This window comes from Rattus norvegicus, chromosome X (genome assembly GCF_036323735.1).
Source record: "Rattus norvegicus strain BN/NHsdMcwi chromosome X, GRCr8, whole genome shotgun sequence".
NCBI lineage: Eukaryota > Metazoa > Chordata > Mammalia > Rodentia > Muridae > Rattus > Rattus norvegicus.
Genome location: NC_086039.1, coordinates 14,808,805 through 14,822,425, shown reverse-complemented (window position 1 = coordinate 14,822,425; position 13,621 = coordinate 14,808,805). Strand labels below are relative to the sequence as shown.

At 39.5% G+C, this 13,621-nt stretch overlaps 1 long non-coding RNA gene across 2 annotated transcripts in view; it reads right to left on the bottom strand.

The window, feature by feature from the left end:
• Positions 1-368: 368 nt before the first annotated feature.
• LOC120099251 (uncharacterized) overlaps positions 369-13,621 on the bottom strand; it is a 92,199-nt gene continuing 78,946 nt past the window's right edge. For both annotated transcript variants that reach the window (XR_010061651.1, XR_005498321.2), the window contains 2 exons: positions 4,288-4,410; positions 369-2,961 (listed from right to left, as the gene is read on the bottom strand). This is a non-coding gene — a long non-coding RNA (uncharacterized LOC120099251). The remainder of the gene's footprint in view (positions 2,962-4,287; positions 4,411-13,621) is intronic.

Sequence of the window (13,621 nt, the reverse complement as noted above, 5' to 3'; positions counted from 1 at the left end):
CCTATTTGGTGTGTGCCCAAGTGTATGTATGCAACTATATGTATGCAGAAGTCCAGTGACATCAGAAGAAGGCATTAGGGTTTCTATAACTGGAGTTATAGACTGTTGCAATTCATCACATGGGTGCTGAGAACTTTTCCACATGTGCTTTGCATGTTCATGGGCAAAGGTCTAAGTGATAGATAATTCACTGGCAAAGCCCTTGAGAAACTACATAATGTCCTGTTATCATATCAGTAACAACCACTAGTGACTCCTGTACTTTTGTGCTTGTCCCGTGCATTAGACTAAGTTTGATGGTGACATCTCAATAAGATCAGAGGGCCCAAAGCAGAGGTGAACACTCAGCAAAGTTCCACACAATCCAGTGCAGGAGAGCAGATTAATATTTAATGAAGATGTAAATGATGAGACTCAATACAGAGTTGCTTAGTGAAATCTATTCCAGCAAGAGCAAACTGCAGTGGGCCTTAGAAGGCGGGGTTGGGGGAAGCATTTTTCTTATTAGCCATTGTCTTTAGCTTCTCCTCAGCTCTAGCTGAGGCCTGGGCTCAGATTCCCCAAGCAGCTGACAGTTGCAGCAAGAATGAAATCAATCTTGTAATCCTCCCAGCCATTTGATTCCCAATTTCCTTCTTTGTATGCCCTTCTTCACTATTTAGACGGGCTCTCAGAAACAAACTGCATACAGGGTTTCTGACATCAGGCTCACCTATTGCCAACATTCTGTCTGTCCCTCTGTCAGCTGGGTGTCTGCTGCTAGGAGAAAGGCAAGATAACTCCAAGGCAATCCATCACCTCTGCAACTCAGGGAGAGCTTCTGAGCCCACTTGTGTCCAAGGAAGCTGCCAATGCCTCTGTCAGAGCTGGGGGATGGGAACGAAGATGCTGATCCATGAAATCATGCAGGAAAAGGGGAGAAGCTGCTTGAAGCAAAGGACCACAGGGTGTGAGTGAAGAATGATTGCTGTTGGCAGGGACCACTCAGCCCAAAAGGGACCAAATGATACCAGAGGCCTTCTTAATGGTCTGTTTCCTCTTGGGCCTCCACCCAGCAGAAACAATAATAGTGCTGGGGCTGAAAGCAAAAACAATTTCCAATGAAAGGCACTGGCCCCTCCTACCCACCAGGACAGGGCTAGAAAGATGAGAAGCCAATGCCAAGGGCTTCTTTTCTGCTTTCCAAGACTGGTCCTTTCCTAGAGCAGGTTCATTATCAAGCAGAAGGGACAAGGAGGCACTGGATTTCCTACTATAGCAGTCTACCTCTACAGACCTACTCTATACAAACTGGCAGTGTATCCTAATGGGGCCTTAAATCCGTTTCCAAAGCAGGCAAGCCAGGGTATGTGTAGCATGAATTCCCCAGTGAAGCTACTTGAGCCCCACAGAAGTACGGTTTGGCCTCATATGATCACCTACCCTGCCTTCTCCACACACCAGCATTGCCTGTTTTTGCTGCATCAAAGGGGAATACCAAGGATGGCTGCTGCCATTGGAGAGTACATATTGTTGCGGACATATCTATCTCTGCTCCATAATGCTCTTGGTAGACAAGGATGGCAAGACTGCTCAGCCATTCTGTCATCACCTGTCAGAACTGTTGCTGTGTTATCTGCAAGCTCAGCAGTATGTTTGTTTGTTTGTTTTGTTGTTTTGAGACAGGGCTTCTCGATGTAGCCCAGGCTATCCTGGAACTCACTTTGTAGACCAGGCTGGCCTTGAACTCACAGAGATCTGTTTGGCTCTGTCTCCAGAGCACTGATATCAAAGGCATGAGCTATGATGCCCTGCTAAAGATCCCAAATTTTGAGGCACATTGTCTTTGGTAGGGTGAAGACTCTAATTCTACCCCATGTTGAAGGACAGTGGACCACCAGAGGATCCCAATGGAAGCAGGATCACAAGAGCTTTTCATTGAGGTTACTGGCCACAGGGCTAGTGACACAGAGATGGGGGAAGCTTCTGGATTTAGAGACCTGAAGCTTAGAGGATCTTGGGAATGTTCTTTAGAAAAGACACACATTTATAAGTGCAAAGTCAAACATATGTCTTTCAATTGGTGACTATATTAATAAAATAAATATCTAGTAAATGAAACAGTATTGGGCAATTTTACACTTATGTCCACTCCTACATGGATGAACCTTAAAAAATACTTGGCACAGTGAAGGAAACTAGTTACAAAAGACCACATACTACAATGTCATTGATGTGAATGTTTACAATAAGCAAATCCATAGAGACAGAAAGCAAATTAGTGGTTACTAAAGCCTGGGGTTGGGAGCCAGGAATAACTGAAAACAGACACAGGGGAATTTAGTGGGTGGTGGTGGTGGTGATGGAAATATTTTAAAAATGGATGGTGGCAATGGTTGTACAACTCGATAAATTTAGTAAAAACCATTGAACCATATATGCACAATGGGTGAATTTTATGGCACGTAAATTATATTTCAATAAAGCTGTTCAAAAGTATGCACAAAGGACATTGGCAGAGGCCTATGCAAGTGAGAGGCCCTGGAGCCTCGGCTTCATTAACTTTTCAGGAAATCTGTCTCTGTGGAGCAGCTGCCTGAGGCAGCGAGTGGGGAGAGAGATAGCCAGGCCTCTTCCCTCCACTCTCCTGCCACTCTTTTGGTCCGCCCTTCATTGGTCTAACCTGCCAGAGGCCAGGTAAATGGCGTGTTTTGTGATACACAGTGGAGGACATTAAGGACAAGGAACAGATCTGAGAACCAAGAAGCAAGTAACAGTTTTGCCAAACAACTCCCAGGGGGCACCCCCATAGTCATGCGCAGGCGCAGCTCAGAACAATTCTTCCTTTTGATGCTGCAAAACGTTTCGAGAGGGATTCCGGAGAGCAGCCATGTTTCTGAATGAAGGTCCAAGTTGCTGATTATTTCTCTTAAAATGATGTAAAACATCAAAGTTGCCAGTTAGCAGCCGATCATTCCTCACCTGAAGATTCAAAATCATGTGTTCATAAATACATAGTTATTAGAGGATGGGGGACAAGCTCTGGGTGGGCAGAAGAGGGACTGAGAAGGAGAGAACTCACAGGACAGTATTGAATACAATTACTATAGAAGGAAGAAACAGAACCTGAGATGCTTAGATGTGCCCTTCTATGTGCAAGTCAACCCCAGAACTCTGTAATGTTCCTTTAGTTGGACAATTTCAACTTATATAGGCTATTTCTCTTTAGAAATACATCCATACAAGTAAAAATATTAATCCAATTTCTTCTCCTTTTCATGGTAATAGTTGCTTTTCTTTTGCTTTTGACTGGCATACATGTTCCATAAAACAAAATATTTTCATGATGTGTGTTTCTTTTGGGTCACTACCGTTATTAGTTTCATTTCATGATTATTACTGGATTTTGTTATGTAGCAGGAGAATGTGCTAAAATGATCTTCTCTGTGTGCCCAACAGACTAGGTATTGGATATTTATAAACAAACACATATTGAAATCGAGGCAAAAGGGAGATTAAGAAATGTGCTTTGAAATCCTGCAAATACTGAGCCATGAGTGAAAGAGTCGAGCAATGGTCTTGACTGGCACAGTGGTACATGACTGTTGACCTAGCTATTCAAGAGGCTCCCTTAAGGCCAGGAATTTGTTTTTTTGGGGTTTTTTTTGTTTTTTTTTTTTTTTGTTTTTTGGTTCTTTTTTTCGGAGCTGGGGACCGAACCCAGGGCCTTGCGCTTGCTAGGCAAGCGCTCTACCACTGAGCTAAATCCCCAACCCCTTAAGGCCAGGAATTTGAAGGCAGAGTAGGCAGCATAGGTTAGTGTTATCATCCCAGTTGATGCCAACAATGGAATTGAAGTGCAGAAAGTCTCAAGTTCCTACAGCTAGCAGAGTGAAGATGAAGGTCCTGAACCCTGGTGGGAATGTTCCACTCACTGAGCGTGTAGCCTACAGGCAGGCTGGGTCCTCAGCAGCAGCGGGTCCTCTTCAAAGGCCATACTTAGGCTCCTGACAATTGTAGCTGAGACAAAGATCGTTTCCAGCTGTTCTTTCAGCTCTTCACAGTCTCCTTCATCTTAGAAGGAGTCTCCCAGCAGATGGGAACGAGAGGTGCCTCTCTCCCGTGTGTGTGTGTGTGTGTGTGTGTGTGTGTGTGTGTGTGTGTGTGTGTGTGTGTGTGTTTGCTGTGGTCCTTGCACATTTTAAGCAAGGATGTACCATTGAGCTCCATCCAAGAAGAGGCCCTTGTGGTGCTTTTGTGTAGCAGTGTATCACTGTTTTATGTACTTTGGGCTAGCCTCAAACTCACCATTCTTCAGTCTCTTGAGCATTCGGACGGCAGGCACTTTAATAACACATGGCAGGGTTCCGTTCTAAGGGCACCAACCCAGAAGCAATCTGAATTCAGGAGGACTTGGCTGTTTATTAGACACTGAGAAGAGAAGAATAGGAAGACTGATTATTCTTTCAGATAGGATCTTGGGTACTGGAAGTACAGTTCAGCACTGCAGCGTTGTACTTTGTGAGCATCAGTAGACTCAAAGGAGCGAGACAAGTGCTCATTGCTTCTGCCACAGGTAATACTGACCCACAACACTAGATGGCAAAGTGGCGCTAGCTATTGCTGCTGCAAGTGGAAAAGAGCAAAGTGGAAGTTGGTTTTTTTTTTTTAAGTCTCTATTATTCTGATTTTATGGTTTCTTTTTTCCTTTTTAATTTTAAAGTTTATTTTAGGGAAATTGATGTCCACATAAAGTTAATATTTTAGATTTTAAAATCACTGTTTAGAAATGCCCAGGTTCAGGCTCTGTCGAGTAGGTAAATACAGGGCTCACTGCCTAATGGCTGGCTGCTCAAAATATACCTCCTAATTGATCAGATAAAAATGGGAGGATAACAGAAGATGATGGACAACTACGGAATGTGCTTCCAAAAGCTGCGCGTTAACAGAAACGGGGCCTAAATGTGACAAATGTATATGGCGCAGATGTTATCTGTCATGGCCTTTTCTGTTTAAATAAACTTGGGAGCAAAAAAACATATTGGACACACTGGCACTCATTTCATTCATCCAGAAACAAGCGTGTCTTATTTGCTGGAGGCAGCCCAGAGTTTTTTTTAAAGAGTTCTACTGTGGCATTTAAGAAATGCGTGATGTAGGTAGAGGAAAGACTCATGCATCAACGCTATTAACCATTGGTCCTCCTCTTCAGACGTGTGACTAGAACTGCAGGTTCCTGCCTCTCTGGATTCTCCTTCTCTGGGAGCCTTGAGACCACTCAGGGTCGTCCCCAGTGTGGGCAGCACATCAGCATATTAATACAGGACACACACACACACACACACACACACACACACACACACACACACACTGGTGTCAGGGGTTCAGCACTGAACTTTTTTTTACTGGTCTCTGGATTGTCTTGTCAAATCAAATTTAGTCTAGTGTATGTTTTTTATTGGAGGTGCCCAATAACTGCTAGCAAAGAGACTGAATTTGGGTGTGGAGCCACTGAGGAAAATTGGTCTAGAAGTATTCTAGAACTTCCCTCCAAACATGATGAAATCTTACTAGCAGAGGCACAATCAGGGAGGGGAGAGTTGATACTGAGGACACAGCTGTTAATATAGGCACACTAATGAAACATTTAATACTAATAAACCATAAAGAATTTTGTTTAAAAAACAGTCCTTTAACATATACATGGTTTGACCACTTATTAATGACAAAAGCAAACTTTTATATTAATGAGATAGATATGTTTGTTTTTATGCAAAGAATCAAATATTTCAATATTTGAATACCTGGGACATAGATGTTTCAAAGTTGACCAATATTTTGATTTTATAACCATTAGTGCCAAGGACTATATTTCACATACTTATGTAAAGTAAATTATACATAGAATAAATTAGTACAACTCTGTTTGAGGCCATTTCAGAAATCGTTCAAAATTCTGCCAAAAGTCATCATACAATCTTGTGTGAAACTTTAAGTCATCAAGTCAAATAGCAATTTTTACATTCAAACATTCTAACACAATGCAATTTAAAAATATACTCATTTGCTACTTATGTGTAGAGGAATGACAGTAGAAAATATTAAAAATCTGTTTTCTGTAATTAAACCATTATGTTTCCATAATAGAAGAAATTCTTGTATATACATGACAAACACTACAATTCATAACGTAATAGTCTTGAATGTGAGCCGAGGTGTTTCTGACAGTTTTCATTGGCACTGCCAGGCATGCAGGCATGCACAAGGCAAAGTGTGCTTCTGGTGTGTTTAGAACCAAGGCTGCAGTAAAGGTGCATGAGCCAACAAGAGCAGCATTGCTAGGAATACCCCACACTTGTTACACATTTGACTTTGAATTAATTTTTGGTGATCACATGTTCAGAAGCTTTCTAATGTTGCCTTTTTTTCACGATTCCCATATTCAGTTATATGCTCCCATGTAGGGTCATTACCCCCAATTTAAGAAGCTACTATATTTTCATTGATGGTGGGCCCAGTATTTATCATCAACATCCCCAGAAATTTGTTAGGCATTTAAAATTTTCTGGTCCTACCACAAACTGAGGAAAGGTGAAACTTCTAGGCTGGGGCCCTGCCATCTCTGTGTTAGCCAGGCCTCTGTGCATTTCCCAAGTTCAAGGTCAAGAACCAGTGACTGGCTTAGAGTGATGCTGCCTGCCTGGCAGGTGTGACGAACAAGGAGGTATGACAGTTAGACCTGGCAGAGCCTCGTGCTCAGATTGTTTTCTGTTTTATCCTGCAGGCACTCTTAGAGCAACTGAGAGCTTCTAAACAGCAGGGTGACCAGAATAGACCTTTACTCAAAGCCCTCCTTCTTGTGATGGTGTGGAGCAGGAGCTAGAAGGAAACAATTGGCTTCTCTCAGGACTTTCTTCTCTTTTACCTTCATGTTTACTTTCTGCTCACTAGCTCTAGGTCCCTCCCACCATGGCCTCTTGACTGATCATCTCACTCATCTTCCTACTTTACCAGGCTAGCTGACTCAACTCACTGAGTGTCTGAGCAACCATTTTACACAAAACACAAACAGGGTCATCACTAAAGACCCATCAACCCCCACATTCAATTGCTCATGTCCTATTCATCTTCCCAGGAGTCCATGGCACATGTTTTACTCTGACACTAACACATCAACATATGCATTTGTACCTATGGCTAAATGCTTTAAAGAGAGAAATAGACATTATTTGTATTTTCTTAGCACGGACATCAAGCAAAGCAGGGGTAGCAACAGATGTTTAGGGAATGGACTGAATATAGCCCCTTACTACTATGGGAGAAAAATGGATCAGAGACAAGTAGAAGCATTTGTACAGCCAATTGGTACAGGAATGGCAAACGTGTAGATGGTCCCTGGTAAGGCCTTGAAGCACATACAGCCAGCCAGGCAGTGTGAGAAAAAGACTGATTATGAGAAAGAGGAATTAGATTACAAGAAACTAGCAGACAGAATGGGTATTAGAGGTGGGTAGGGGCAGGTATATATTGAGCTTTCTAGAAACATGAGGAAGTTGGAAAAGGAGATAGACTAGTAGCATTTCAGAAAAACACGGTAAAGAGGACACCGTTATTACTTGTCTCTAAAAGCAGTGAAAATATGAATATGTGATTAAAGACATAGAAGGAAATATTAACAGTTTAAGAAGAGTGAAAATAACAAGGAAGAGTCAAGGAAGGGCCTAAGAGTCACAAACAGAGTAACTAAGATCATGCATGTAGAAGAAAAGGCTCATCGAGGAGTAGACTATTTGGCACAAAGATGTCAGTGCATGTGCTGTGTTGGTACTCGCTGAACATGCCAGCACTAAAATTAGAAAGTGGGAAAAAAAAGCAAGCGGTTAAAGCTGAGGGAAAGGGACATAAGTGGTAATAAAGAAACGCAAATGTACTAGATAGATATGTCATGGGTTAAGACCATGTGTTGCTGTTGCAGAAAACTAGGATTCAATTCCCAGTACCCATTGGTGGCTCAGAACCATTCAGAACTTTAATTCCCAGGAATCCAAAGCCCTCTTCTGACTTCCATAGGTACCAGGCACACACGTGGCACATGAACACATATACAGGCAAAACATTTGCACACATAATAAAATAAAGACAAATGGGGGCAGGAAGGATTTGGGTGGCTTCTGGGAGACTGAGGAATGTTTAGAACAACAGTGCATGGATGGGTAGAGAGTCAGAAAGAGTTCCTTGAACAAGCTTTCATGCTCTACCCTGCTAACTCCATTATCTGGACTGTTTTGCCTTCTCTTCTCATTTGTTGAAAGCCTTTTTGTTTTCTTTTCCTTTTTCTTTTTATTGAAAATTGTTTTTTCCTTACATAATATATCCTCATTAGGGTTGCCCCTCCATTTCTAGTCCTCCTAACTCCTCCATACCTCCTCTCCCATCCAGATCCAACCCAGTTCTATTTCTCATTGGAAAAAAAAGAAACACACTTCTTTGCAATAAAAATAAAATAAAACAAAAACTAACACAGGGATTTGACAAAACAAACAGAGAGGAAAGAGTCCAAGATAAGTCTCAAGAAACAGAGACCCACTCATTTACTCATTTAGGAATCCCATTAAAATACTAAAAAGAAAGTCCTAAGATATACACAATCGACCTGTAGAGTAAAATGAGAAAAAACATATATAAGGAACATAAAAATGAGATAAAATTAAAAAGGGAGGAAACTAGCCCTGACACAAGATTATGAGACAAGGAACCCCCAAAGATGTTGTTAAGTTGAATTTCTGTTGACCGTCTACTGCTGGGCATACAGTCTACCCTTAAAAGTAGTTTGTTTCCCCGGTGAGATTCCCTTGGAGGAAACTAGATTTTCATTTGCAAGTGGTTATAAATTGGAGATAGCTTCTAGGTTTACAGATGTAGCCTGTACCACTTCTACTTTTAGTTTTCGGACCCTAAGTAGTGCAGATCTGTGCAGACCATGTGTAAGTTGTCTCAATCTTCCTGAGTATATGTGATCACCGCTCATATTAATTTAAAGGACCTTCTTTTCTTGATGTCCTCCATCCCCTCTAGCTCTTTCTGCTAGTTCTGAGGAGAAGAGTTTGATGGAGACATCCCATTTAGATCAATGTATTCCAAGGTCTCTGTGTGTAATGTCTGCCTGTGGGTTTCTGTAATGTTCCCATCTGCTGCAGGAGAAATGCTCCCTGATGATGGCTGAGTAAGGCATCCATCTATGAGTCTAGCAGAATATCATTAGGAGTCATCATATCTCCAGTTTTCTTCAGACCAGTAATATTTGGTTTTACCCTAGGTACCTAGGCTACCCAGTCTCAAGCTCTTGGTCACTCATGCAGAGTTGGATATGGGTTCCACCTCGTAGAATAGGCCTTAAGTCAAATTAGATAGTGGTTGGTAATTCCAATATCGTGTCATCATTGTATTAGAGTGTCTTGCAGGTAGAACACCACTGCAGAACAAAGGGGCTGTGGCTGAGTTGTTGTTTACATTTCTCCTTTAGTAGTGTACAGAGTACCCATACCTCTTGGTATACCTAGGACTAAAGGCTCTTTGTAGGTATCAGCTTAGTGTCTCCATGTTTAACTGAGTTGTATAGGTGTTGCCTTCAGCAGTGGGGGCTTGCGATCAGTTTGGGGAGAGAAACCTATAGTCTTGGCAACAGTATGAGTTGTTTGGGGTTCCCCTTAGGCCAATAATGCAATTAAATGTAACACAATCCCAGTAAGGAATCTTTATTTAGTGACAAAAGTTGACTAGTTGGGAAACTGTCCCCTTCCCCCTGATTATTTGTCAATTTCATTTAGATCACTCTCATATATCTACATATTTGCAGAGACTTCTACTGTATTAGGTTTCCATACTACCCCTCAAATAGCTCTATATTTTCACTGTCTCTTCTCTGTATTCCCTCCTTTAACCCTCTCTTCTCTCTGCTTCTCCACTCCACCCTCCTGTTCTAGGTTGCTCCCATCCACACCAATCCACAACTATTCTATTTCCTATTGCTAGGGATATCTATCTGCAGCTCCCATGCTCCAGTCCCTTGCTCTATACCTAACCTCTGTGGTTCTACAGATTCTGTCTTAGTTATTATTGACTTAGTATAATAATAATATATATTATTATATAGGCACATATAAAAAATACATGCCATAATTGGCTTTAGAGTCTAGGTTACCTCACTTGGGATGATTTTTTTTCATCTCTATCCATTTACATGTAAATTCATGATTTCATTTAATGGCTGGACAATATTCCCACATCTTAATGTACCACATTTTCTTTATCCGTTCATCTCTTGAAAGACATCTTGGCTGTTTCTGATTTCTGGCTATTAATAGTAGAACAGCAATGAGCATGGTTAAACAAGTATCTCTGTTGTACAATGAAGTGATCTTTAGGTATATGCAGAAGAGTCACATAGGTAGATCTTGATGTAGCTCAATTCCCATCTTCCTGAGGAAATGCCACACTGATTTCCATATTGACTGTACAAGTTTGCACTCCCACAAGCAATGGATGAGTGTTCCACTTACACCAAATCCTCCCCAACATGTGTTAATTACCTTTGCCATTCTGACAGGTTTAAAATGAAATCTCCAAGTAGTTTTATTTGCATTTCTCTGATGACTGAGGATGTTGAACATTTCTTTAAATGCTTCTCAGTCATTTGAGTTTCCTCTCTTTAGATCTCTGTTTAGATCTGTACTCCATTTTTAATCGGGTTTGTTTTCTTGATATCTAATAATTTTCAGTTCTTTATATATTTTGGATACTAGTCCTGTACCTATTATGTAGTTAACACAAAAAAATTTCCCATTCCTTAAGTTGCAGCTTTGTCTAAATTATGGTGTCCTTTGCCTTACAAAACCTTTTCTTTTTCATGAGATCCCGTTTACTAATTGTTGATCTTAGTGCCTATGCTAATAATGTTCTGTTCAGAAAGTCTTTTCTGGAGCCGATTAGTTTCAGGCTATTCCTTAATTGCTCCTCTAGCAGGTTCACCAAATCTGGTTTTATTTTGAGGTCTTTGATCTGTCTGGAGTTGAATTTTGTCAGGGTTAAGTACAAATCTATTCAAATTCTTCTACATGCAGCCATCCAGTTTGACCAGCACAATGTGTTTTCTCCAGTGTGTATTTGTTTGTTTAGTTATCTGTTTGTCTGTTTCCATATGAAGCTGAAAAATTGTCCTTTCAAGACAAGTGAAGAGCTGTGTTGGAATTTTGATGGTGATTAATTGAATCTGTAGATTGCTTTGGTAGGATGGCTATTTTTACTATATTAATAATACAGATCCATGAGCATAAGAGATCTTTCCATCTTCTGATATCCTCTTCATCTTTCTTCAATTTCTGAAAATTTTTATCATACAAGTCACTTGCTTGGTTAGACTTACCCCCAAGATAGTTTATTTGAGGGTGTTGTTTCCCTGATTTCCTCCTCATTCTGTTTATCATTTGTATATAGGCAGGTAACTTTTGTGAATTAATTGTATATCCAGCTACTTTGCTGAAAGCATTTTATCAGATGTAGGAGTTTCCGGTAGAATGTTTAGGGTCATTTAATACTATCTTATCATCTGCAAATGCAGATTCTTTGACTTCTTACTTTCTGATTGTATCTCCTTGATCTTCTTCAGTTGTTTTATTCCTTTAACTAAGACTTCAAGTACTATATTGAATGGGTATAAAGGAAATGGCCAAACTTAACTTGTTCTTGATTTTAGTAGAACTGCTTTGAGTATTTCTCCATTTTAGATATGTTTACTATAGGCTTGCTGTAAACTGCCTTTATTATGTTGAAGTATGTTCACTGTATCCCTAATTTCTTCAGGGCTTTTATCATGAAAGTGTGTTTGATTTTATCAAAGGTCTTTTCTGCATCTAATTCGATGATGTGAGTTGTGTCTTTTAGTTTTTTTTTTAATATGGTAGATTACATTTAGAAATATATATATATATATATATATATATATATATATATATATATATATATATAACCATCCCAGCATCTCTGGCATGAAGCCTATTAGATAATGGTGGATGACCTTTTTGATATGTTCTTGAATTCAGTTTATAAGTGTTTTATTGAGAATTTTTACATCTTTGTTCCTTAGAGAAATTGGTCTGTAATTCTCTTTTTTGGTTGAGTTTTTTGTGTTTTTTTTTTTTTGGTATAAGGGTAACTGTAGCTTCATAAAATGAATTGGGTAATAATCTTTCTGTTTCTATTTTGTGAAATAGTTTGAAAAGTATTAGTATTAGGTCTTCGTTGAAGGTCTGATAGAATTTTGCACTAAAACTATCTGGTCCTAGGCTTTTCTTGGTAGGAACACTTACAGTAACTGTTTCCATTTCACTAGGGTTTATAGGTCAGTTTGAGTTGCTCATATGATCTTGATATTACTTTGATAAAATGATATATATTGAGAAAATTATACATTTCTTTTAGATTTTTTAATTTGATCGAGCACAGGTTTTTCAAATATATCCTTATGGTACTGTGGATTATGTTGGTGTCTGTTGTTATGCCTCCTTTTTTATTTCTAATTTTATTAATGTTGATCTGCATCTTTTAGTTAATTTGGATAAGAGATTGTCAATCTTATTGATCTTCCTAAAGAATCAACTCATTTCATTGATTCTTTGTATTATTTTTGTTGTTGTTTCTATTTCATTGATTCTAGCTGTGGGTTTGATTATTTCTTGCCATCTACTCATCTTGGATGTGATTTCCTTTTATTCTAGAGCTTTAAGGTGTGCTGTTAAATTATTAGTATGAGATTTCTCCATTTTATTATGTAGGCATGAAATGCTATGAACTTGCTTCTTAGAACTGCTTTCATTATATCCCATTAGTTTAGGTATGTTGTGTATTCATTTTCATTCAATTCTCGAAAGTCTTTCATTTCTTAATTCTGTCCTTCTCATTCAGTAGTGATTTGTTCAGTTAGCATAAGTTGGTAGGCTTTCTGTTGTTTATGTTGTTCTTGATATCCAGCTTTAATCCATGCTGGTCATATAGGATCCATGTTGTTATTTCAACTTACTTATATCTGTTGAGACTAGTTTTGTTTCTTAGTGTTTGATCAGTTTTTGACAAAGTTCCATTAGGTGCTGAGAAGAGGCTATATATTCTTTAGTTTGAGTGAAATGTTCTGGAAATATATGTTAGGTCCATTTGGTTTTTAACTTGACTTAGCTCCAGCATGTCTCTGTTTAGTTTGGTTTTTGTTTTCTTTTTTCTTTTTTGTTTTGTTTTCTATATGACCTGTCTATTGTCAAGAATGGGGTATTGAAGTCTCCCACTATCAGAGTCTGAGGGTACATATGCGATTTAAGCTGTAGTAGTGTTTGCTTTATGAACTTGTGTGCCCTTGTGTTTGGGGACCAGATGTTAAGAGGCAAAGTGCTCTTGGGGGATTTTTCTTTTGAGTATGTAGTGTCCTTCCCTATCTCTTCTGATTAGTTTTGGTTTTAAGTCTATTTTGTCTGATAGTAAAATGGATATACCAGTTTGCTTCTTAGAGCAATTTGCTTGAGATATCTTTTTTCCTGAAACTGATATTTATTCTTGTTGTTAGAGTATACTCCTAACATATCTCAGAAGGATGAAT